The sequence below is a fragment of the Mesocricetus auratus genome, unplaced genomic scaffold (assembly GCF_017639785.1).
Source record: "Mesocricetus auratus isolate SY011 unplaced genomic scaffold, BCM_Maur_2.0 Super-Scaffold_100020, whole genome shotgun sequence".
NCBI classification, from domain to species: Eukaryota; Metazoa; Chordata; class Mammalia; order Rodentia; family Cricetidae; genus Mesocricetus; species Mesocricetus auratus.
Window position 1 is genome coordinate 7734644 of NW_024429201.1, and position 10421 is coordinate 7745064.

Here is a 10421-nt window from a genome sequence, read left to right on the forward strand (position 1 = left end):
AGAAGCTGAGAGTTCTGTGTCCTGATCCACAGGCGGCAGCAGGAGACTGTCACTGGGCTTAGATTGAGCATATATGAGACCTCAAAGCCTGCCTCCTCAGTGGCACACTTCCTCCAGCAAGGCCACACTTCTATGCCATTCCCTTGAGCCGTTGGGGACAATTTCATTCAAACCACCACAGTTATAAACAAAAAACAATCTTTATGTAGCTTAAACAAGCTTTTTTTGTACAGACTTTTCATTCTGTAACTTGGGAGATGGGAACAAAAGACTACTTTAGAACAAATAAAAGTAACATAAAATCCAAAATTTTAATTACCACAAAAAGTCTTATACAGACCTGCTCATCTGTTTATATTTTCTAAAGGACAATTTTAACACTGGAAATCCAGGATGTAGCAACTGCAATGAGACTCTTAGACATTTAGTCTCTGGCCTTTTGCAAATGAAACTTACCCTCCCCTGACCTGAGGAGTCCAAGCTCCTTTTAGTTTGCTTTGCAGTTGTTCTTACATTGCCGTAACAATGTGGTTCCTTGTTAGCACAACCTCGGGCCTGGTTCTGAAACAAAGCCTTTGTGGACTCCCAGCCAAATCCATCCAAACTTGTCCGCACATCCCTACTGAAACCCAAGAGACTGACATCGCTCCCTAATCAGAAACAAGTTCCAGGTGGAAGAGGGTATGGGACCAAGGCAGAGACATGAGAGCTGCAAGATACAGAGGGTCTGTGGTCTTTTCACGTGAAAGACTAAGTGACTAAGAAAGCCAGGATCGATAAGCACGAGGGACTAACTTATCCCTACAAACTCCATGTAGAGTCAGTTGAAGCATATGTGCCACATTTTGTTAAGAGTTTTACAAACCAAAAAAGGAAACTCAGTAAGTTCTCTGAATTCTCAAACGAATTCAGAAAGGCTTAAGAAATACTCAAATTGTGGAATCGAACTGAAGACCCTGATATTAACCCATACATGTATGAACATGTGATTTTTGAATTGGTTTCTTTATTGGTAGACACTCAAATGGGAATTTGAAGTCCTAGGCTATTGTGCTGCTGGTTGTCTTTGAAATACATACCTTCAGGACAGTAGTAGAGGGGATTCTGCCCACAGAGAGAAGTATCCGGAGAGACAAGTCCTGCCTCTCCATCTTTCCTGTTTCCTGGAAAACAGAAACCACGCCCCCTCAGCTACCCACAAAGAGCTCCAGTGATGATGCCGAACCCACAGGAGGCTGTGCGGCATCTCTGGAGCAGCCGCACTTTTCTATGAGGGTAGTATTCAGATAGTGCACGCTCATCTTGTGGTCATCATCCTGGACCATCGAGGAGAAAAGACAGACCTTGATAGGACTACAGACCCAAGAGAGCCTGGAGCAGGTGGGTGCTTCCCCCTGCAGAACAAAGGGCAGAAAGGTGAATCTGTTGTAGCCCCTGCTCCATGGCAGATGTAAGTGGGTAAGTCCTCCAGAGCAGGACTTCAGAATGAGCTCTTCAAAACCGAAGGTGTTCATCTGGGCATGGTGGCTTACTCCTTTAATTCAAGTAGAGGCAGGTGGAGCTCTGTGAGTTCAAGTCTGCCTGTTCTACATAGTAAGTTCTAGGACAGCCCAAGCTACATAGAGAGACCGGACCCTGCCTCAAAACAGACCAAAAAACAAAAACTGGAGGTGAGAATTATGAACAAAAATTATAGTAGGATCACATTGAGGGAAAGATGTGACAAACTACATTAGTGTAGATTACATCAGCCCCACTTTCGCTGGTTTCTTTTGGCTCAAAAGGACACATGGCCCAAAAGTCAAACATTTAGTGCTATTCCAATATAGCCCCAAATAAAAATAAGACTCCATTTTGTACCTTATAGTATTTGAGCCAGGCAGACCCCTTGACAGGAAGAGAAGCTGAAAGTCTTGGGTGCTACGATACACTGGTCCCATGAAACTCTGTGAAGGGTCACCTTTTGATCCTGCAGATGGCAGAGCTTCTGCAGTGTGGGAAGATGAGCCTGGCTGTGACTCACCTCTTGGAGATGCTGGCTTAAGAGCAGCTGTTCTACATTAGGGATAAAGGATTCCTGAGTGTAAGGCAGGTGAAACAGAGGTGGCCGTGCATAGGACAAGGATACAAAAAGCAGCACTGAATCTCGCTTGTCTTGAGTACTGGAACATTCTGTCAGGATAACTTTGGGGACATCAGTGAACACAGGCTTCTCTGCCAGGAGGACAGGCACCACCTCCATCCAATACATCAGCAAGCAGTAGATTTCCAATAATGCTCCACCTTCCAGTTGATCAGATGAAAAGACAATGGGGAAAGTATCCAGAAGGATTCTTTGCGGGTCCTCTTGATGGTCCTTGAACTCCAGAATGAGATCAGAGGCATGAGGAGCAATTGGTAGCCAGGCCCAGAGCTGTATTAGGGAAGAACCCAAGAAGGGAGCCGCTTCAAAGTACAGAAGCCAATAACTATGTAGGAACTGGGTGTCAGAGATTGCTGGGCCCTTAGCCAGAGTTTTCCATCCATTCATGGAGTCTGAGCAGTTACCTTTCTAGAAAGTTCTCAGACAATGCTGAGGCTGCTGGTCCTGAGATCAAACTCTGAGAAGCACTGATACATGTTGTCTGCGCCACAGCCAATACATAGAAAATGCCCAGGATGCATGCTTGCTCATTAGAAATAAACAATGGGTGTCTGGGTGGTGCACATCTCTAGAATCCTTTACAGAAATTCCTTCACACCAAAAGGGTAAAATTCTATAGATCTGGAAGCATCAAATCAGGTGCCTGAATTATCTTACTTGTGTTCAAGGAAAGAAAAATGCAAATTGTCAAAACAATACAAAAATGACATAAACAGGAGATGCCGATACAATCCTCTTCAGCAGTCAAGACCTAGTGATCATTAAGAGCACATTACACACATATGGAAGTACAGAATAAACAGGTCAGTTAAGCACACAGGTAAGACATGCTTCACTCACAGGTTAACCTGCCTGTCATAAATCTTGCTTTTATTAAAAGACCAATTCACGCCGGGCGGTGGTGGCGCACGCCTTTAATCCCAGCACTCAGGAGGCAGAGGCAGGCGGATCTCTGTGAGTTCCAGGCCGGGCTGGACCGATAGCCTCCGAAACAATACAGAGAAACCCTGTCTCGTAAAAAAAAAAAAAAAAAAAAAAAAAAAAAAGACCGATTCACTTTGACATACACACAATCATAAAGAAGAAACCTGAGGGAGATTTATTCTCATGGGGAAAAAACCTGTCTCAAATAATATAAATAAACATATCAAAATCAATGATCAGTGTATGCCATCTTTAAAAATGTTTCCCCAGCATCAGCTCACGGACTCACACAGCAACACAGGAAGCTTTATAGTCAGTGTTCAGATATTAGCTGTATAGCTGGAAAATAGAAAAGGAAAGGCAAAGACCAACCCAAGGCAGGGTTCCATCAGTTCCCAAGGCAAAGCAGTCTGTGTGTTAGGACAATTTTTCTCCATTTTTGCCCTTTAAAAGTCATGAGATATTGCCAGATGTGGTGGTCCATGCCTTTAATTCCAGCATTCAGGAGGCAGAGCTGAGTGGAACTCTGTGAGTTCAAGGTTAGACAGAATCATACAACTAGTTGCAGGACAGCCAGGGCTACATAGTGAGTCCCTGTCTCCAAATAAAAGTAAAATAAATCATGAGCTACAGGGCTAGGGATGTGACTCAATCGGTGTGGTGTTTGTCTAGCAAAAATAAAGTCCTGAATTCAGTCTCTAGTGCCACAAAAGCCAAGCATAGCACACATCTATTATCTCAATAGTACAGGGGCAGAGGCAGGGGGATTAGAAATTCAAGGTTATCTTTTGCTACACAGAAAATGTGTGACCAGCCTGGGCTTCATGAGACCTTATGAAACCTTATCTCAAATAACAACAACAACAGCAATAATAATATGAAACTAGCTCAATTTTAAAAAAAAAAGAGCTTTGATGAAGGAATAGATACTTTTAAAAGCTAAGGACAGAAAACTAATTTTAAAAGCAAGTAATTTGTGTGCCCCCCCAGCAGCCCACTAATTGCCACCAGCCCTTCTGTTACTTCTCCATGCAGTGAGAAAGAGATGGTTCCCTCTCTCCTATTTCTTCTGCTTTTTAACGAGCAGATTTTATGGAACTCCAATTAAATATGTAGTTAGCTTATGGAATCTCAAGCAAACCTGGGTCTCCTTTGTGTTTACATAAATTAATCTCCGAATTCTCAGCAAGGCTTCAAAAGCCGCACAAGTGTGAATGTGTGAAGAGAAATTCTTCATGAATTTGTAAATTGCCTTAAGAGCTGTCAATAGCCATCCAGTATGAGAGCTTGTTTTACTAATTTGTGGCTGAGCAGCTGTTGTTGTTAGCTTCTTTTACACGAGAAAATCTGAAAATGAATCAGGCAGAGAGGCCAGATTGCTCTCTGTGGTAAATGTTTTCATGTGCTTCTCAGAGGGCTTTCTTGTTTGCAGGAAAATTCAGTAACAAGAGATCATTAACTGTCACTCTGGAGAAAGGGAGGTGTCCGGACACCTCAAATTGCAATGGATTATGTCTCATGTGTCATACCATGCCACAACTGGGAGTGCAGGGTGAGAACATAGACCAAAAAACTGGGAGCCTACTCCTCTGGGAACCTGCAAAACCTAGCAAGGGCCTGGAGGGGATGGCTGGTGCTGATGCTGGTAGGCATAGACCCTTCTGTCCATGTGGATGTCATGAGGACCAGAAGCAGTTGCAAACACTTTGTCACTAATGTGTTACATTGATTAGGATGCTGTGTAAATTATAAGCTACACGTCCCTTCTGTGGAGGCGGGGGGGTGTCATGTACACCTGTAACGCAATCATCTTTTAAGTTTCTTTGAGGATGTTGCCAATAAAAGTAACTACGTCTGGGCCGGGCGTTGGTGGCGCACACCTTTAATCCCAGCACTCGGGAGGCAGAGGCAGGCGGATCACTGTGAGTTCGAGACCAGCCTGGTCTACTGAGCGAGTTCCAGGACAGCCTCCAAAGCCACAGAGAAACCCTGTCTCGAAAAACAAAAACAAAAAAAGTAACTACGTCTGTTCAGCCATTGAGAAGTCAGGGCTGGCAAGATGGCTCAACTGGTTAAGATACTTACCGGTGAGAGCCTGATGGCCTGAGTTCAACCTATGTAAAGGTAGGAGAGAACCAAATCCACAAAGTTGTCCTCTGCCCTTCACGTGCATACCTGAACACACACACACACACACACACACACACACACACCACAACAATAATAATAAATAAAATTTAAGAAACTTTTTAGAAATTTTTACAAGCATCATAGATACACCCCAAAACACAAAAGCATAGAAATAGAAGGATAAAAAAGAACACATAGGAATTCTATTTTTAGTGTATTCCTCTTGCCCCCAATGGATTATCTGTGGAATTCTCACTCTGTTGTCATACTGAACTTATTTGAAAATAAGGAGTGACAGCCATAATTAACATTCACATGGTGCATGCAAATACTGCTAAATATTACTAGTTGTGGCGCTCCCGCCATATTAACTTGTTTGATGTTGGCAATGGCCTTATACAGAAGGTGTACATATTGTGTTCCTTTCTCAGGTGATGAAACTGACGGCCAGATGGTCTCTTCATCTATCCACAGCCACACAAGTACAAAGCAGTAAGGAAATCCTGAAGCCCAGGCAGTCTAAAGCCAGAATCCAGCTAACCTGAACCTGGGAAACCTGGAACTAACCAGGAAGTGAAAGGGTTCTTGCGCATTGGCTCCTATAGTGTCTGAGTGATGACAAGTGACTTTCCGTGTTGTAATTGTTGCTTCAAAGGTGTGTGCCCTGCTGCTAGCCTGAGGAGGCCTTTGGGGCAGAGAATGGGTGTCTGTTATAGGGCAGCACTGAACACCTGTACCTATATACAAGTGCTCTTGGTAGGTATTGTTAAATGCCTGTTGGGTGAAATATTTTTAATTGTGTATTAACTGTGTGTGGGGAGGGAGAAAAAGAAGGAGAAGAGGTATCTGATCCCCTGGGGCTAGACTTATACTGAGCTGACCTGATGGTGCTGGAAACTGAATTCCGGTCTTCAATAAGAGCAGCAAGCATTTCCAACCACCAAGTTTGCTCTCTAAACCCCAGAGGGGGAAAAAATCAAAAACTGGGTACATGGAAGGACTTAACCCAAACCACTAAATATGCATTGAAATTGAACTAGGACTGGAACTCTGTCCTATTAACAAAAATACTCACTTTTTTTAAACTAAGAAATCAATCTTGTAAGCCAACAACTGGGGAAAATGGTCATGGATATCATCAAGCTCCAAGCGCGGATACTGTCCATTCACGATCTCCAGACCCTTGTACTTGGAGAACAAAGAAGAAAGATGAAAGAGGAGAGATAAGATAGGGCTTGTGGGGGCCTATTCATGTCTCCTCTCACCGAAGAGTAAAGCACGAAGAGAATCTGTGCTTGCACTCTGGATACTGGATACAGGAGCTGTATCTCATTGCAACTGTAGGCTCTGTATCTAGCTAGAAAAAATAATAATTGAAAATTAAAAAAAGAATATAGACAGGCGGTGGCTTCCTTTGCACAAACCTGGGTTAATACAGCTTTTACACAGGATGTGCGGTTTCACTTCCTTAACAGCAAAGTCTACAAACATTGAACATAGTGTCAGTGTGTGACCCACTAATTCCTCCTCTAAGTACACATCTGTGAGAAGTGGCAATACCTCCACACAAAAACTTATCATGGATGTTCACTGTTGTCTGTGATACCCCAAAGGGGAAAGCACCCCAAATGTTAAAGATGCAGATATGGGTAAACACACACACAGTGAGAGAGACTGAGACAGAGAGGCAGAGACACAGACAGTGGGACAGAGAGATAGAGAGACAGACAATTTAGTGGCATAGACTATAACTCAGAAGGCTGAAGCATAAGGATTATGGCTGTAAAAGTAGCTTTAGTTACTCAAGGACAGCCTTGGTAGGTTATATATAAAACTCTGCCACAAAAAAAGGAAGAAAGGATGGAGAGAAGGAAGGAAGGAAAAGGACAAAAAGAGAAATGCATTTTTGCATTATGATATGGCTACAAGTCTTTGGAAATCAGGGAGTCTAGAATCCATATGGTAGTCTGAAAGAAAATGGCCCTCAAAGGGAGTGGTACTATTGATCGAAGGATGCATGGCCTTGTTGGAGGCAGTGTGTCAGTGTGGAGGTGGGCTTTGACACCCAAGTGACACCTAATATCTCAGTTCACTTCCTGTTTGTTGCCTTTAGGTCAAGGTGTAAGGACTCTCAGCTACACCTTGTCTGCATTCTGCCATACTCCCAGTCACCATGCTCCACAACATGATGATAATGGACTAAACCTCTGACACTGTAAGTCACCACCACCTCAATTAAAAGTTTTTCTTTATAAGAGTCGCTGTGGTCATGGTGTCTTTTTACAGCAATAGAAACCCTAACTAAGACATCTTCTTTGGAGAAATGTCCATTTTAATCCTTTATTCGTTTTTAAATTGAGCTTTTCGTTATTATTAAACTATATGAATCCTTTATGTTCTAGATAGAAATCCTCTATTGGTGTTTCCTCTATCTCTAGATGGCATCCTTTGAGAAACAGGCTTTTAGATTTTAGTGTAGTCCAACTTACCATTTTTTTTTCGTTTTTTCTGGCATTTTGGATGTCATATCAAGAAATTATCATCATATTTCATATTTCCCCATCTCCCCTACTGTGTTTTCTTCTAAGGTTTTGTTATTGTTGTTTTGTTTTTATTTGTTTGTTTTATTTTTGTTGAGGTTTTTTTTTCTCTTATGCTTACGTCTTTGGTCCACTTGGCATTAATTTTTGTAGCTGTGACCAGGATCTGGCTTTATTCTTTTACATGTTAGTATCCAGTTGCTCCAGAATTGTTTGTGAAAAAAATAATGTCTTTCCTCATTGAATTCTCAGAATCCTTGTCAAAGTGAATTGGCTCTAATGTGAAAGTTGGCTTCTAGATTCTCTGTCCATCCCATGGATCCATTTCTCATCCTTATATCAGTACACACTGTCTTGATTACTGTCACTCTGGAGTAAGACTTGATATCAGGAGGTGTGAGTCTTCCAACTGTCTTTTCTCACAATTGTAAGATGCATATATACAATATGTATGAATCACTTCTAACCTATCTCATTTTATGCACATATCCTTTTTATAGTTGGCTTCACTAGCAAAGTTCTTCATTTGGTTCTTCATAAAAGCCATTTTTCCTCCTTGTGGAGATGTCCTGGCTGCTTCCTTTGGGGACTGCCATAATCAGCAAAGTGGCCCTTTCTGGAACTGTCTGAGTCAACTCCAGTGAACAAAAGGCTCTCTATAATAGTGGTGATCTTCCTTCTTCCTCAGATCTGCTCTTGGGCCAGGTCTCTCCTCATACTGCTGTTGTTTTAAACGCCTGAGGCCTTCCTTTAAGTTAATCATTCTGTCTATGATTATTCCAGTTGAACTGTTCAAACTTGAACTGAGTGTACTCCTTAATAACAGATTCTTTGGAATAGTCCTCAATGTGTGTATATAAAGCGTGAATACAGAGACAAGCATAATTCATAACGGTAAAGGTATATATTATATATACAGTTTTAGAAAATTATGAGAACTATAGAGACACATACATATATAGGTACCTATTTTTACTTCTAAGCTTCTACATATAACTTCTTTCCTAATTGATTAATTAGTTCCCCGCAGAATATAAATTTTAGTTCAAACTAACTAAAGAAGCTGTCCCTCCAAGGGCATTAGGGTATCTGTGCCAATTCTTCTTGAGAGGACATGAATCCCCCTGTACCATCACACTAGCCTTTAAGAAACTCTGAGACTAATGGCATTTAGTTAAAATTCCAACAAGTCTTTTCCTGTGTCAAGGAAGACTCCCTGGTATTAGAGACTTGATTATTTTCCAAACCTTTAAGCCATCCATCCAATATATAGCTTAAGAAACTGTTTTAAAACATATCAAGAAAGACCTCTCCATAAATTAACAATGAGGAAGAAAAATGATAAAAATAGGCAGCACGCTATTTATGTGGGCAGCAAACCTGGTTTTAAATCCCTTCTCCACACTGTCTAGGGCTGTTAGAAGGCAGTCACTACAGCAAGTCTGAGGAGGTAGCTTGTTAGAGCTTGGGCATTGAAAGTCCCCAAAAGGCCCCCACACCAAAGGCTCTGGCTCTGGGTAGTGCTATCAAGACATGGTGCAATCTTAGGGTGGAACTCAGTGGAGCAGGACTGCTTTGGAGGGCTCTATGAGAGCCTGGCCCTTCCTCTTCTTTTGCTTCCTGGTCATGCTATCAGCCGTTTCCTCTGCTGTGCTTTCTCTCCCTACCATTACCATCAGGCACACTTCCGTAAACGTAAAATCAATGAGTCCACATATAACCTTTTCTCTTTATAAGCTAATGGTGCCAGGTATTTTTAAAACAGTAGCAGAAATCTGACTAAACAAACTTGTTGCTAGCAAGCAGAAATGGATTTACGAACCAACAGCAGTAGGCTCCATGGGGTTCTTTACTATACAGATACTGGGAGCACTGTGCTGTTTGTGTATGTGGGGGTTAGGAATAACCCCATGTGGTGAGTTCATCACATTCCGAGGAGCAGAAACTAATACATGGAAATGATAGTACTTTTAGCACTAACTTCAGGGAAAATAATTATTATTTTTCATAGATTAACTATGAACAGTAGCTGCAGTCATGAAAACACCCAGTTCCTACAAAACCCAAATTAAAGCTCAATTCTAGACATGGTTGGGGAGTATGCCTTGAGAGTAGTGGCAAGGGAGGGGACCAAACTCTCTTCTGCTCTCGCGGTAAGAAAGCAGAGTATGCCCAGGTCAAAATAACCAAGACACAGTGACACCATGTTTTTAAAGGACACACAAAGATGGGCCAAAATCAGCAGCTGAGTGGTGACCGTGGCTTCCTCAGACAGGGTATGAGAATGGAATCACAAAACCAGTCTTTTTCAGACAACTGATTGATTCCCTGTGCTGATTTCATTGATAAAACTTAAGGAAATGGAAGAGGAGGCCATGATGAGAGCATAGAGCTGGGACATAAACTTCTCAAGCATCACAACAGTCCAAGAGCAGCTGGACTTGGCCAGAAAGGATGAAGATGGAGACACTGGATCAGAGCAGTGGAGACTGTCTTAGAAAACACAGAGGATGCTCAGTGCCTGCTGGATCAGAGCAGTAGAGACTGTCTTAGAAAACGCAGAGATGCTCAGTGCCTGCTGGATCAGAGCAGTGGAGACTGTCTTAGAAAACACAGAGGATGCTCAGTGCCTGCTGGAGCAGAGCAGTGGAGACTGTCTCAGAAAACACAGAGGATGCTCAGTG